Source organism: Triticum aestivum, chromosome 3A, assembly GCF_018294505.1.
Source record: "Triticum aestivum cultivar Chinese Spring chromosome 3A, IWGSC CS RefSeq v2.1, whole genome shotgun sequence".
NCBI classification, from domain to species: domain Eukaryota; kingdom Viridiplantae; phylum Streptophyta; class Magnoliopsida; order Poales; family Poaceae; genus Triticum; species Triticum aestivum.
The window spans coordinates 627,265,470-627,282,088 of NC_057800.1; positions in this window are offsets into that span (position 1 = coordinate 627,265,470).

Consider the following 16,619-nt stretch of genomic DNA (forward strand, 5'->3'; position numbering starts at 1 on the left):
CACTGGAGGGCTGTGTCTTGTACTGCTGCTCAAACAGGGTGGAGTTCGCGGGGCAGATGCCCCCCTTTGACGAATGGGGGCTGTGTCCAGTCGGCCTTGAGGGGTCACACGAGAACCGCGTCATCGTGGTTCCCCTCCTTGTTGCTGGCACCAAGCTTGCCCCAAGGGTGTACGTAGGGGGGCAAGCACCACTAGAGGTCGAAGGTGTGGGTGTCGAGGTGTCGATGCCGCCCGTGGCTCCTGAGGCACCATGTCCGGGAGCCCGTGACTCTCACTCTGGGGTGGCAGTTGAGGGGGCGACGCAATCCACTGCTCCTGAGGCCGAAGCTCCCGAGGCCCAAGTAGGTCATCATGAGGCGGAACTGGATGGCTCTCCCCAGCTTGGCGCTCCTGAGGTCGCCTCCTCAGGCGCTTCACCAGCCGCGCCCTGCGCTGGTCGCCACGTCCAATGCTTCGGCCGGCTCCGTGTAGACTTCGATGCGCTCCGCAAAAGGAAGGGGTCCCCAAGCTGCAGCAGCGGCGCCTTCCGACCATTGAAACAGAGGAGGTACATCGCCATAGATGAGTAAGTACCTTATGTTTATAATTCCTCGAGTGTTGCTTCCCTTCCTGACGGTGGCTCTTCTGGATCCCATCTACTAAGGCTGTGAAGCCTCCCAGGAAGCAACCTCCTCCTGCCTAAATTCTCCCGTTGGCCTTGAGCGTCCTAAGCCAGCATGCCACCCCTAGCGCGAGGTCGGTCGAAGAGGCAGACACGCCAGCTTGGTGCCTCAAGCCCGCGTTCCTAACATCTCTTCTTTGTGGCCTCACCGGGGGTGCGATGAGCATGCAAAGGGTCCTCCTCTGGTTGTAGACGGCGGTTGGATGGCTTTGGTCTTGGTTTCTTCTTCGAGTAGCAAGCCTCGACTCAACCGGGCTCCCGCGGAAGCCCAGTCAGTGACCGGGAGGGCGCCAGCCCCTAGCCCCCTGCGAAAAAGGGGCGGGCCGCTTCGGATCCCATCGGCGACCCCCGCTGCAGAGGAAGGAATCAGCCGCGTGCTCAAGTTTGCGCATGAACGGAGTGTCATCCGCCACGAGCTCTTTCGGGAGGCGATGGGCGCGATGAGCCGGCTTGGCAGAGAGCTCGTGGATGTAGACGTGCGCCTCAAGGCCGAGGGTCTTCGGCTGATGGAGGAGCAGCATAAACTGAAGGTGGCCATCAACCTCGGGTGCCACCAGCGCGAGCTTGATAATGCGAAGGCCGAGGCGTCTCTTGCGGCCTCGCATGAGGCATGCGCTCGAGCCTTGGAAGAAGCCCGGGAAGCTGATCATCACCGCGAGATCACAGAGAAACGCGCATGGGAGCTCCAAGCCTGGAGCGCCTCCTTGGAGCAGCAAGTGGAGGCGCGCAAGGCCGCCCTAGCGTCGATGAAGGGGACAGCTGCTGAGGAGGAAGAGATCCTGAAGCGCGAGGAAGCGCTGGCGCTGGAAGCTACGGAGCGCAGCCTTGAGCTTGAGTGGTTGGAGACGAGGGAGCGCCAAGTCGCCCAAGCGGAGGATGCTGTCAGTGCGCCCGAGGCCAGGGCCCAGGAGGAGGTCGATCGCAGGGTGGCCGAGGCTCGCGCGGATCTTGTGGGCAGGTACAACTTGAAGCTAAAGCTCGTGGAAGCCGAAACTGTGGGCAGGACTACTGCCCTCAAGTCAGGGTTGGCTGAGGTGGGACATCACGAGAAAGACGCCGCAGCCGCCCTGATCTCAGTCCAACCTGAGCTGGCTTCCACCCGTGTCGAGCTGCTTTCTCTTCAGCAGCGAGTCTCCAGCGCCGAATCCCTCGCGCAGCAGAGCAGGGAGGAAGCGCTTCGGCGGCAGACACTGGAGCGCGTGCACGCCCCCATGCTCCAAAGCCTCAGGATCAGAGCCAATGTGGCGCTGGGCACGATCTGCGACAAAGATGCCCCTCATCCCCACTCAAACGATTACGCCAGTCACCTCCTTTTCTTCACCGATGTGGTGACACACCTGGAGAATCGATTCGAGAGGGCTCGCGAGCTTGTTGAAGAGAGGAGTCGCGGCCTGCTCAGGCATGCGTTCTCCTGTGTCTTCAGCCACCTCCAGAACACCTACCCCAACTTCAATTTTGACGCCACCATTGCCCCTGTGCCTGAGGCCATCCGGGGCGATCTGGCACGCTGGGTGGAAGACAATGTGGACGCTCTAGTCAGGGACTTCACCTCCGAGGACGACGCGGTGGTGGTCGCGGCTGATGAAGGTGACGTGGTCGACGATGGTGTGGGCGACACCGGCAATGGTGATGGTGATGCTGGCGATGGTGACGACAATGCCAGCGACGCGTCTGAGGGCAACCCGGAGGACGCGGTGAGCGATATGTCCGATTGAGCCCGTGCTTCCTTGTCGTTGACCCTGCATGGGAAAGCTCGGGCATGGCCCTGAAAGTTGTAAGAGAATTTTGGGAGGGGAGGGACCTCATGTAAACAAATTACTGCCTCTATTCCTTAGGCCAAGCTGGAGATGTGTTTTTATGAGCCCGTGAGTCTCGCCGCGAGCTTACTGCTGCAGTTTATCTTAGTCAGGGCCAGTTCCAAACCGGCCCGTGAGGTCGTGAGCTTCTAAGGGGCCTGCCGATCCATCCGAGAGGGCCTCACGAGGAGCAAGCGAAAGCCATGGAAGGAAGTGTGTGCAGCGCGCGTGCGCCGCGCCCAGCCCCCGCTGGCGAGGAGCTCACGAGGGGGAGGCGACACATGCAAACTTTGAATCAAGGCAAGGAACTAAATCGCAAGAAATCGCACGAACGATAAAAGACACCCCCGCGCAAACCAATGAAAATTCAACTTCAAACTTAAATCCAAAGCCAGAAAACAGGGCTACAAAAAAGAGATTAAAAGCAAATGGCCGCGTCCGGCGCCTAGTCTAGTCTTCTTGTCTTCTCACCAACGCGGAGCTAAGTGCTACCTCTAGGATGTGGGAGGGAGCCCCCGAGGCCCGAGGGCGGCACTCCTGAGACTCCGGGGCATGTACATCCCCACTCATTATTACGTGAGAGTGTCACGAGCGGAGATCTTCACAGGTGCGAGCCTTACTTCATATCACCGGATGAGGGCCCCGCCTTGCGCCACCCTCGACCACCATTGGGGCGTCCGGAAACCAGGACGAAACCAAGGGGCAAAGGGGACGCCATTGGTGCCCTCGGCGACCATGGGTCCTCTGCCGGGGGAAGGCTCACCAACACCTCCCCGACAAAGGGCCTACCTCCGGGGGACGCCCTGCTCTGCGTGACGTGGGGAGGGGCCTTGCTCCCGGCTCCTTCCCTGCAGCCCCCAGTGTGCTCCTCCTGGTGGACGGGAGGCCGTCGAGCTAGGGCCGCCATCCGCCGCTGTGACCTGATCCTCCTGCGACCCATGGTTAGCGTAAGATTGCTCCTGAGAGATTAGTGGTACCCTGTAGCTATTGTCGCCGACATGGTTGGTGAGGCTCCCGGGAGGCTCCTGGAAGGCCTCCGCTTCTAACGCCTCCTCCTCCCAGCCTGGCTCGAGGAACGAGCCAGGGTCGTCTTCCAGCGTGTACTCTTGGTCCACCATGCGGGGCACGTAGGCCTCTGAGGCCGTCGCCCGAAGACCTCACCGAAGTGCCCCACACTCCACGTTGTCCGGCCCAGCAAGTCGCCCTGAGGATGGTAGGGCGGCATCCCGCTGGGGCCGCGGGTGGCAATGCTCGTGACCACTCTCTTTGGAAGTGGAGCGAGTGCGATTGGGCGTCCAATGCTGCTGGTTGTGCCGGTGTCGATGAAACCTCCTGGTGCGCCCGGGGGCATGCGGGCGCGGCGAGGCCCGCCATGCGACCCGGCCACGGTCTGAGGCGTAAGCAGGGAGCAGAAGGGCGATGCTCCCGAGGCTGCGGCATCCAGTAGCTCGGCGACGCACTCCAGCAATGCATCACGGCCGCTCTCCATCAGCCGACATCGCAGAAGCTCCTGATCCACCGTGAGTGCGGCCCTCATGTTTGCTTGTTCCCGTCGGGTGTGCGGCGGCGTGGCTGTAGTGTAGCTTGAGGCCCTTGCGGCTGCCTGCGCTTGTCGTGGAGTTAGGGTGGATGGCGTTTGACCGCGCCGCCTGCGCACCGTAGTGTTTGGCAGTGCACGCACTGCTTAGGGCGTAGGGTTGAGGTCTTCTTGGGTGGACGATGCCGCTCGGGCTGGCCAAGCTGCCCAGTGGTCGGCGTTGGCCCTCGAGTCGTCGGACATCGGAACCGCGAAGTGTCAGCGGATCAACTGGCAGAAGAGAGGCTCCGACGCACCCCCTACCTGGCGCGCCAAATGTCGGATTTCGGGTTCCGGCAATACCCTTGAGGTTCAAACACTAGGGTGCGCACGGAGATCTCTCCCCCTCTAGCTTGCACACATCCTGATCTCATGGCCTAGCCCGACGAACCCAAAGAACAAGAGACACAAGAGTTTATACTGGTTTGGGCCACCATTGTGGTGTAATACCCTACTCCGGCGTGGTGTGGTGGATTGCCTCTTGGGCTGAGGATGAACCATTACAATGGAAGAACAGCCTCCTGAGGAGAGGTGCCCTTGTGCTTGGTGAGCTTGTGTGGTTGAGTGTGATCTGGATCAGTTGTCCCCTTTCTACTGTGGTGGCTAGTCCTATTTATAGAGGCCTTGGTCCTCTCCCCAAATATTGAGCGGGGAGGGATCCCACAACGGCCTAATTCGAAGGGAGATAATGAGTAAAAGTTATCTTGACAAAAGGTGATCTTCGCCTGCCAAAGGCTCTGGTGGTGACGCCGTCTTGGGCTCCACGGTGACCTCCGTCCTGCTAGTCTTGGTCTTGTTGCACCGATATGGAAACCTTTGCCTGATGCCTCAGGACTCCTCGCTTGCGCTTGCCTCTTTAGCACCAAAGAGGAAACAAGGACACTGCATGCGCTGACGCTCGCCTGGCGCCAGTCGTCATGGCTTGCGTCACAGAAACCTCGCAGGTGTCCCTTGCCTTGATCTCTCCTCCCCTCGCGAGCCAGCCTGGTGAGGCTGTCCCCGATGAGGTATTTTGTCGTCCGCCTCGCGAGGCTTGGCCCCTCGCGAGGGTCTTGAGTGTTTGCTGGTGAAGATGGGCTGTACGGGCCAGCTGGTGGAGCCACTCCGCGGGCCGCAGGCAGGCAAGTATGGGGACCCCCGTTCCCAGAACACCGACAACCGTGGTTCAATTCCATGGACAAGCTTTCATGTCTATGGACACATGCATTGCATACCGATCACTGGACGGAGTAGTAGAGAAATCTAGGCGGATAAATAGTTCCTTATAGTCAAGCGGACCCATGTTACTACTTGTTCCAAAGACATGCACACCATCGAATAGTCCATCTATATCAATATACACAGAGAGGGAATATTTTTTTTACAAGAGAGGAAATAGTTCATCCATCCATAATGCCGTTCTGCTGGTGCAGCTTCTTATTCTTCTTGTTGTTCTCATTTTCTGTGGGAGACAGCTTCGCAACAAGCTCTCTGGACCTTGAAGCTATCTCTAAACTCACACGGGCATCGAGGGTAGCATATTTTATCCGCTTGTACGTCAAGGGATAATTCTCCCATCCAGACGACCTTAATGCCAATGTCTCGTCACCCTTCTGAAGATTTGTTCTGAGCACAAAATTTGCTACGTCGAATAGGGATGGTGTCGGTTTATCACAATCTTCTACAATAAATTTTATTTTGGTTTGTACGACAATGATGCTTTTCAAATCAAGGTTGTGCGGCTCCAACTTCTGTTTGTCCCCTGCGATGGCTGTCCCATAGAAGTATATGTCCTTTCGAGACAAGAAACCATGAAGCTCACCTGGTATGGAGGGCGCGTGTATGATGTGGTACACCAAAACATCATCTTCGAGGCACAGCTGAAGGACGACGGCGGCGTTGGATCTTCCCAGTGGCACGCTCCGTGTACTCTGCGTCGAGACCGATGACCTTCATCTCCACCTTTTGGAGGGAGTTGGATACATTGTTGATCCACTTCCGAACAACCCTTGGGTGGTCGGTGACTATGGCAACTATGCTCAACGAGCCTTCGACGAGGACATGTTGGATGCTAAAAACCTGTATCTCGATCTCTTTCGCCATTTGGAACCGCTAGACAGGAGGGCTATGGTTTGGAGAATTAGGATTAGACGGCTAGTCTAACTGAAGTAGATGATTATTTAAAGGGGCTTCAGAATTACTGCAGGAGGATGTGAAGAGGTTAAAACAATGTGAATGCAGTGTGGGTTGGATGCAAATGAAGATGAAGGAGAGGTGAAGAAGCCGAGGAAAATGGGTTCCTGATGGAGAAGTAAATGGGAGAAGTGGCCTACAGGCAGTTGATTAGATGGATAGGTAGACTAAACGAAAAGGCTATGAGGGTAGACTGAGGAGTGGTACATGTTCGTGTACGTGCCCGTCCTTCTAGCGGTACATGTGCCACTGGCTAGTTGAGGTCACTCTTTCGAATCACCGCTGTGAGACATTTTATGATTCCTTTTTATTTCTGCACCCCTCCTGACAGGTGGGACCTATGCAAATGCATAAAAATGTGCTGTAGCTGGTTCGGATGGATATTAGCGCGTGTGTGGGAGACACAACATTCTCTAGTTAAGGAATAAGTATGTTGTTATCCTCAAAAAAGAAAAAGCCTTCTTCGTGCTTTTGCATGCACGAGAATTTGGCTCTGCTTGTAGTATGGATGATACCTGGAGGATGAAGTAACGCAGAGGCATGGTTGCATGGGAGTACTACTCATGTTCCTACTACTCCTACTAGTAGTAGTAGTAGTAGTACAATTGTGGTACACTTGATGGTCAAAATATTATTCATCCGGTCCTCACAATGAAGTTACAAGACCCTGTGCCCGAGGTGACACTAGTCCAGGTGGCGTGTCTGGGTTACCAAAGTCAGACTCACCTTGTGCACTGTGCAGTCACTGTCACCGCCAATGTATAGCATGCCTCACCTCGTCTCCCTCTCCCCTAGCACCACTCCATCTCCATCTCTGTCTTGCCGAAGATCCTGAGATCACTCTTCATCATCTCACTGTGCCCCTGCGTACCCTCGCCTCACTCGCCTCCCCTAGTACCACTATTCCCTCGCTACCTACTCCAGTACCGAGAGCCTTCCCCCAGTAAATCAAGACCCCCAAAACCCCACCTTCCAAACTCTACCATGGCCGAACATGAACCACGCAGCATCCATATGAGTCGCGATTGGAGCAATCTCCCTAGTGACATCCTCGACCTCTGTTGTTCGTGTATGGATATGTTGAGCACCCTGCGGCTGGCTGCATGCTCGAGGGACATGCACATGGTCATCGTCGAAGCGAGGCCTAAGATTTTCAAGACACCCTGCTTGCTGCTATCTGGTCTTGCAATATTTTCTCACCATGATACGGAGGCGTACATGATGCCCCTCGACTTCAATCCAACCTCCATTAGCTGAAACTTCTTTGCGGGTATGTAGTGGGACGCCATACATCATTTCCCTTAACTTCAATCCAATCACCATCGCCCGAAACTTCTTGGCAGGTATGTACTAGGTTAGCATGAGCTCCCACTGGATGGCTGTCGTCGGACAAGACCAGAAAAAGTTGGTGCTCGTGAAATTCCACACCTCCCATGAGATTATCCTTCCTATATAGGGTTTTACCGTCGCGATCCAAGTCATCTAGATTATGAAGTCAGTTGGACGCACCTTGTTTGCAGAAGATTGTAATCTGCCAAGTGCCCACACGAGATGCGAATTACACAGACTTCAGGCTAATTGCCTTGTTTGACCGCGGACTCGCCTATCTTTCCGCTAGTGCCTTCTTTAGCTGAAGACAGCTCACCTCGTAGTGGATCCTCAAAGCTGATACACACTTATGTGATGCTATTGAACATAATGGCATCATCTACGCGATCGACAAAGCAGATGGCACCACGTATTGCGGGGATGGTGTGTATAAGTTGTTTTCGTCTAAAGATAATGATGGTGCCATGACACTGTTTGAACTTTTTGTGATGATTGGCATATCCCTATTTGAGCGGAATTTGAGTAGAACTATGGCAATGTATTAGAGATGCCGTAAATCAGCTATATTTGGAATGAGTTAATTCATGTGATTGTGACCATGTCATTATGGCCAATTTGTACCCCTGAATAATCAAACGGTTAGGAAGATACAGATATTCTCCTTATTTTGTAGTAATCTATATACTACTAAACATGAGTGTGTATCAATGGCCATGTTAGTTTCCTCATTTTCATGATGTAGAAACATGCATCACACTATTGGTTTCATCTAACCATACATTAGGGAAGTAAATATGCATATGGAGAACTCTATATTTAGAAGTAGTGAAATCTTGTAATGTTTACCATGTGTACATACATATATTCGCCCTTCAGCAATCAATGTCTAGAATAATATCCTCACAAAAAATTTGCCCACAGAACATGAGTATATAACAATGCATGGTCTGTTAGTTTCCTTGAAGAATTTGTTTGTGAGGACAGAACATGATTACATAACATGCATGACATGGTAGTTTCCTGTGAAGAATCGATTGTGAGATAACATGAGTATAACCATGCATGGCACTTCTATATTTTCGAACCCAGTATACATTTCCCTGTATTTTCCTCCCAGTTCGAATAGGGACATGTCAATGTTGTTTCTTGCATTATCCTACTCATACTTTGAACAATGTTGATCTTACATTAACAATGCATGTCCTTTTTGATATGATGTAGTGTCCCTACAGTTATTTCCCTTTGTAATTACACCACCTATGCCAAAAACAGGGAAGCACAACTGGTTCCTTGCTCGATCGAACGACGGCAAAAGACTGATGATCATTCGAACACATGAGCCGGAAAAGTTATATTGCAAAAACCCCACTGTATACAAGCACCGTGAAATATGTGAATATCCGGACAGTGGTTGTTACATCTATGAGCAAGATACCAGCTTGTTGGGGCCTTCAGGATTTTTGAGTTGGAGGCGGGTAAACAACCTTGGTTCACAGTCTTTGTTTCTCAGACTGAATTATCCGTTTAACCAGGAGATCACCGTTGGCAAGGACCTTGATAGCAGAGAGGCTATGTTTCCTATGCAAAAATGTGTCTACATGACAAGCCCTAGGGGTTCGGGGGCAAACTCCCGTAATTGTGAACGATAAAGCCCGCAGCCAAAAGAAGGTGAGAATGATAAAGGCATCTGGATTAACTTTGATCCTTGGATGTGTCAAGTCCGACAGGCAGTCATGTGGTTCAAGCCTTCAGGTTGATAGGTAATTGGGTTGTTGCATCGAAAGGGTGGAGTACTGGTGTCTCCGGATCACTGGTGGCTGAAGCGGGGCTGCAAATTATGATGGTGTTGGATCATCCCTCTTCGAATGACTTGTTGTCTTTGCTTCTTGTTCTGGATGGGTAGTTCTCTCTTTTGTTATGCATATTCCTTGTCATTTGGTCATCCTCGTCTATGTCACTCTTACTATGTAATATTTGCCTCTATTTAGAATGTCATTCTCGTCTGGATCACAAGAGTCTGACCGCTGCAGATGTGTGTGTTTTGGTGGTGTAGCAAGACTTCTTATGAAATATCATGTCTTGTTGTTTATGTCAGTAGTAGTCACTAGCTAGTGTTTAAATGTTGTATATATCGTTGTTCTGAATTGTTTATTGTCTCGAACTGCTGGTGGGCTAAATGAGGGCATCACCATTCTCTAGTGTTCAGTGTATATCTCTTTTTTTTCAAGTTACAATTTGAGCTCAGTGTCTTCTCGATGATGTACACTTGTTTGGGCCAGTGAGGTGTCGTTGAATATGGGCCGAGTAGTAACGCAATGCCAAACAGGTCAATTATGACACTCAGGCCAGGCTCTCAAAAGATCCTAAAAAAAGGTTAGGCTCTCAAAAAGGGAAGAATTGGGACTCTTAGGCTGACATGTGAGTGCCACCGGTGTTTTCATGCGCTTGCACACCGAGAGCATATTGGCGCGTGTTCGAAATTGATGCTACCTTTTCATCCCCAATCTCCCGCCCCTCCCCCACCTCTGGAATCTCCATTCCTACTCCATTTCCCCAAAATCCCCCTCATGTACTCCCTATACTCAATAGTGACATGGCGGCGATTGACGACCAGTTTGCTGACAAAGTGTTGATGGTAACCATCAATGGCGACCGGCCTCCCGTCTTGCCGAACGACCTTGTCAAAGCTCTTGGCATTGCGCACGACATCCAAATAAGTGACTTGCTCGTCGAAGTATGTCTGCCACCTGCTGATTTCTTTTGTCAGGTTCCGGACAAATTTCGACTGCAGTCGTGTGTTTGAATCTTCCCGGCGTTTGTTCTGCGATGGCGCGCTGGTGAGCTTTGATCGATGGCACCCAGGATGGGGCTCGGTGCCCTCTAAGCTTGAGTTTTTAACAAAGCTTACGTTCCACGACATGCCTCAACGTGCTTGGAATAGCGAGTCCATGAATGAGCTTATCAACGACCTTGGAGGTGAGCTCGTAAGTATGTTTGTTCCTCCAAACAGCTGGGCTCTGACAGTTATGGCATGGATGCGGAAGCCGTCCACCATACCAAAGGTGATTGGTGTTGAGATACCGGTGCAGGAACCGGGGTTGTACTATTCATCGCCACCAAGGTCGCTGCGGACCACATTAGGGATGTACCTGTATCGAGTGTGTGTGCATGTCGAAGAAGTGGTCAGTCCATCAATCGAAGTCCTGCCGTCGCTGCTCGTGCCCGGGTCCGTCGACGACGTCCATTACAGGAGTCAACGTCAGACTTTCCTCGTGTTGCTTGGAACGATGGATGGCACAGGGCCTACTCCATAGCGCAGCGAGGCCACTACTTCTCTGGAGAAGAGGCAGGGCTCGCTGCCTGGATGTGCTCTAATTTGAGGTAACAACTGAATCTTGTCAGATACTAGTTAAATCCGAGCTATGGGTATGAAGAACTGATGTGCCAGTACATTTGATTGTGACCTGTTCTATTTTTTACCTGAATTTGTTTAGAAAGGGTTGTACGTCAAATTAATGTTCTAGCAAAACTTATATATTGTGTTGTCTGTCTATTTTCTTTGCACAACATTCAAGATATTTCCCCGTCATTGATAAAGACGATGAACCATTATGTACGAGTTCGTTGGTTTCAACATAGCCCTACCCGTAGCGATCCACTGCTTCCACCCTGATTGTGCTGCCTGCGTGAAATTTTTGTATGCAAGTTTAGTGTGCTATGATGTTCTATATGAGTGTGTCAACTATATAAGTTTTTAGTGAGCATCAACAATGCATATGGCTGAAAGATGTATTAACGAGCATCGACCGATGGGTCTCTCTCTCTCTCTCTCACACACACACACAAACACACGCGCACACACGCACAAGTGGGACCCGTTAAATTATTTATTCGCTCGTGACAACTTTTAATTAGGTTCCACTGTACTCTAACTTTTTTCTTAAGTTATTAGTTGAGCTCACTTACTTTAAAAAGTTGTACAGAAGCCTTGTTTGGGCCTTTTCGGCGTCGCTGAATGTGGGCTGAGTAGCCATGTAAGGTTGTATTGTACTACACAGGCCTTTTTTTCAACATCAGCAATTCAACTGGGCTGACAGCTGTACACAATATCCGGGTCAACTTGTTATTCTTCGCCCGCTGGCATGCAAATCTTTCCTAGGAGGGATGCATTAGGCTTAACAAGAAAATGGGCTTTAAGAAATAATAAATGGCATGTAATTATAAAAACTGGGCAGTAACTATAAAAAATGCACCAAACACGTAATTAGTTTAAAAAATATATTATTTTTGGAATTTGAAAATTTTAATTTCATTACTTGTTGCGCGCGCAATATTTCGTTGGATTTTTACGTAATACAAATTTATTTTGAAATTATATTTAATCTGACTAGAAATTTTGGAATAAAAATATTTCGGATCCCATCAAAATGTGGGAAATGTTATTGAATTCTGTTTTGAGCGGTTGGTTGAATTTTCCTAGCTAGAAAATGGGATGTACTTTTAACAAACTATAAATGGGCTGTAGTGAAGGAAATATGCCTTAGAGGCAATAATAAAGTTGTTATTTATATTTCCTTATACCATGATAAATGTTCATTATTCATGCTAGAATCATATTAACCGGAAACTTAGTACATGTGTGAATACATAGAAAAATAGAGTGTCCCTAGTATGCCTCTACTTGACTAGCTCGTTAATCAAAGATGGTTAAGTTTCCTGGCCATAGACATGTGTTGTCATTTGATGAATGGGATCACATCATTAGAGAATGATATGATGGACAACAAGACCCATCTGTTAGCTCAACATAATGATCGTTTAGTTTTATTGCTATTGCTTTCTTCATGACTTATACATGTTCCTCTGACTATGAGATTTTGAAACTCCTGAATACCGGAGGAACACCTTGTGTGCTATGAAATGGCACAACGTAACTAGGTGATTATAAAGATTCTCTACAGGTGTCTCCGATGGTGTTTGTTGAGTTGGCATAGATCGAGATTAGGATTTGTCACTCCGTGTATCGGAGAGGTATCTCTGGGCCCTCTCGTTAATGCACAATACTATGAGTCTTGCAAGCAATGTGACTAACGAGTTAGTTATGGGATGATGCATTACGGAACGAGTAAAGAGACTTCCCGGTAACGAGATTGAACTAGGTATGATGATACCGACGATCGAATCTCAGGCAAGTAACATACCGATGACAAAGGGAATAATGTATGTTGTTATGTGGTTTGACCGATAAAGATCTTCATAGAACACGTAGAAGCCAATATGAGCATCCAGGTTCCACTATTGGTTATTGACCGGAGATGTGTCTCGGTCATGTCTACATAGTTCTCGAACCCATAGGGTCTGCACACTTAACGTTCGATGACGATTTGTATTATGAGTTATGTGATTTGATGACCGAAGTTTGGTCGGAGTCCCGGATGAAATCACGGACATGACGAGGAGTCTCGAAATGGTTGAGAGGTAAAGATTCATATATTGGAAGGTTACATTCGGACACCAGAATGGTTTCGGGAAGTTTCAGATAAGTTTTGGAGTACCGGGGGTTACCGGACCCCCCCCCCCTTGGGGGGGGGAGTAGTGGGCCTTAGTGGAAAGGAGAGGAGGGCCGCAAGGGAGGCCCCCTGAGGGAGTCCTGGACTAAGGGGTCCTCGGGCGTCCGGCCTATCAGCCATGGGCTGGATTGATGGGCTGTGAAGATACGAAGACCGAAGACTGCACCCGTGTCCGGATGGGACTATCCTTGGCGTGGAAGGAAAGCTTGGCGACCAAATATATAGATTCCTTTCTTTGTAACCGACCTTGCGTAACCCTAGATCCTCCCAGTGTCTATATAGACCGGGGGGCTTAGTCCAGAGGGGGATAGACTCATTACCATAGTCATACAGGCTAGACTGCTAGGGTTTAGCCATTACGATCTCGTGGTAGATCAACTCTTGTCACACTCATATTCATCAAGATCAATCAAGCAGGAAGTAGGGTATTACCTCAATAGAGAGGGCCCGAACCTGGGTAAACATCATGTTCCCTGTCTCCTGTTAGCATAGACCTTAGACGCACAGTTTGGGACCCCCTTCCCGAGATCCGCCGGTTTTGACACCGACATTGGTGGTTTCATTGAGAGTTCCACTGTGTCGTCGATGATAGGATCGATGACTTGCCTCGTATTTAAAGACAATATCACCGCCGGAGAAGGACTAGCCCCGAGCCAAACCCTCCGGCTGGGCGGCTTTAGTATGATCGCCCGTTCGGCCATTAAGCCGACGATGACCTCTCGGGCCATCGAAAATCCCCTTCATATTGACTCCAAACACTCCAAGCAGATGGATCCAGCGGAGTTCTCATCTTTAAACGAGCTCCTTGATCGCATCGCCGCCCTGAGAATCACCACAGATTACGATCGGATCGGGCTTAAACCCGACCAAAGAGAAATTAAGTCTCCACCGGTCGCCCACCAGATAGCGGTAGTCGAAAAGCAAGATGGCGACTCTTCCACCATACTGAAGACGGACTATGTTCAGATCACCGACCCTGCAGGTCTGGATACCCACCAGCAAAGACCAGCCTTCCGAAACTAGAATCGGACGATGGACCTAAGCAACCAAAAGATACTCCGGAGCCCGGACTGTAAAGTCTGGAAATTCTTCAGACTCCGGATCATCGATCGGGTCTGGGTCCGGATTCAATTCCACCCACCCACCCAGACATAAGCACTCTTATGAGCATACAACAGCAGTCTCAGGAAACGGTCCACCACTTCTGGGCCAGATTCCTCGGCAAGGACAAGGTTAAAGATTGCCGCAACGAGGACGCGATATTAGCGTTCTGCAACAACTGCGTGGATGAAGGAATCCTCAATGCCATCAATCACCGCCGCATACTACACTTCGCTGACTTGGCAACTATCATACAGAAGTACAGTGCAATGGAAAGCACATGGAAAGCTCATACAGCTTGCTGGGAGCCGCCGGTGCCAACTCAACCTCTCGTCCAGGCGAAAAGGGCGCACCCCCATGGCACGCCCAGTCCAATAGCCAAGAAATATAAACCCATTACGTGACACGGAACCGTTCTAGAGGGATGGATCGATGGCCCATGCAAAATACACACAACACCGGACACCATACCAACCCACAGCCTTAGAGCATGTTGGATACTCCGGCAGGTAGCCAAGAGCGACGAGGACATCCTTACCAGAAACACCCCAGATCAACACCCTCCAGAAGACGACGACCCTAGAGTATTGACGGTCTTCGAGACATTCGCTTCAAACAATAAGCGCAAAAGGGCACTCCGCGACCTCGCCAAAGTCTGTAAAATCACCGCGATAAACCCTTGGAACGACATGGCTATAACCTTTAATGCCGGTGACGAACCAAAATACATGACAGTCCGAGCACCATCCGCATTAGTCCACAGTCCCATTGTGGACTGCTTTCAACTCACCAAAGTCCTCATGGACGGCGGCATCGTACTATACCTCATCTATGAGGATACACTCCACAAGATGGAAATAAATAGAAGTCGCATCGAGCAAAGCAGCACGACCTTCCAGGGAATCATTCCAAGTCGGGAGGCGTGGTGTGCGGGAAAATCACACTTTACATGGTATTCGGAACATTGGAGAATTATCGCTCCATAGAAATAACCTTCCAAGTGGCTCCTTTCAGCAGCGGATACCACGCCATGTTAGGCGAGATGCTTTTACACGTTTCCAAGCTATACCTCATTACAGGTACATGAAGCTTAAAACGGCCAGACCAAACGGCATAATCACTCTGGTCAGTGATCCGGACATAGCACTCCGCGCGGAAAACAAAACCGCATCCCTGGCCCTTGAGGCATTATCTAAAGCCCTCGCGGCCGAAGAATTAACTGCACTGCGCTCTACGGTGGATTGGGACGACGTGATTTTAGACAAACGACCCAAATCCACCTCCTTCAAACCGGCAGAAGAAATAGTCAAATTCCAGGTCCACCCAACGGACCCCAAGAAGACAGCATCCATTGGAGCACAACTAGACCCAATGGTCGATGCCGCACTACGGGATTTCCTTCGTGAAAACTAGGATATATTCGCCTGGCACCCTTCTGACATGCCTGGAATCCCACGCGAGCTGGGCGAACATAGCCTAAATATATTAAAGGAATACAAATCAATCAAACAAGCACTGCGGCGCTTTTCCGAACCCAAACGCCAAGCTATGGGGGAGGACCTGGCCAAGCTAATCGAGGCCGGATTCATCAGAGAAATAAAACATCTGGACTGGCTGGCAAACCTGGTGATGGTACCAAAGAAGGACAAATCATGGCGCCTGTGCGTCGATTTTAAAGACCTCAATAAGGCTTGCCCTAAGGATCCCTTCCCCCTCCCCTGCATCGATCAAATCATAGATGCTACCGCAGGACACGACTCACTGTGTTTCCTTGATGCATATTCTGAATACCATCAAATTAAAATGAAGGAGTCCGATCAGGCTGCAACAACATTCATTACCCCATACGGGACATTCTGCTTCAACACCATTCCCTTCGGGCTCAAGAACGCCGGCGCCACATATCAACGCATGATTCAAACATGCCTGGAGAAATAGATCGGCAAGACAGTTGAAGCTTATGTGGACGACGTCGTCATCAAAACTAGGAACGTCGACACACTAATAGACGATTTACGTCTCACATTCGACAACCTCCGCCCGCATGACATTAAGCTCAATCCAGAAAAGTGTGTTTTCGGCGTCCCCGCTGGAAAACTGCTAGGCTTCATCGTTTCCAATAGAGGAATTGAAGCAAACCCTGCCAAAATCCAAGCTCTGTCTCAACTGGCCACGCCAACGGACCTCAAACAACTCGAAAAACTTGCGGGTTGCGTGGCAGCTCTAAGCCGCTTTATCTCCAGATTGGGAGAAAAGGCATTGCCACTCTATCGCCTTCTACGACGAACCGATCACTTCGAGTGGACGGACGTGGCAACAGCTGGGCTAGAGGAGATAAAAACCCTTCTGGCAAGCAACCCAATCCTGGCCTCGCCAAACGTCGGCGAACCCATGTTGTTATACATATCGGCAAC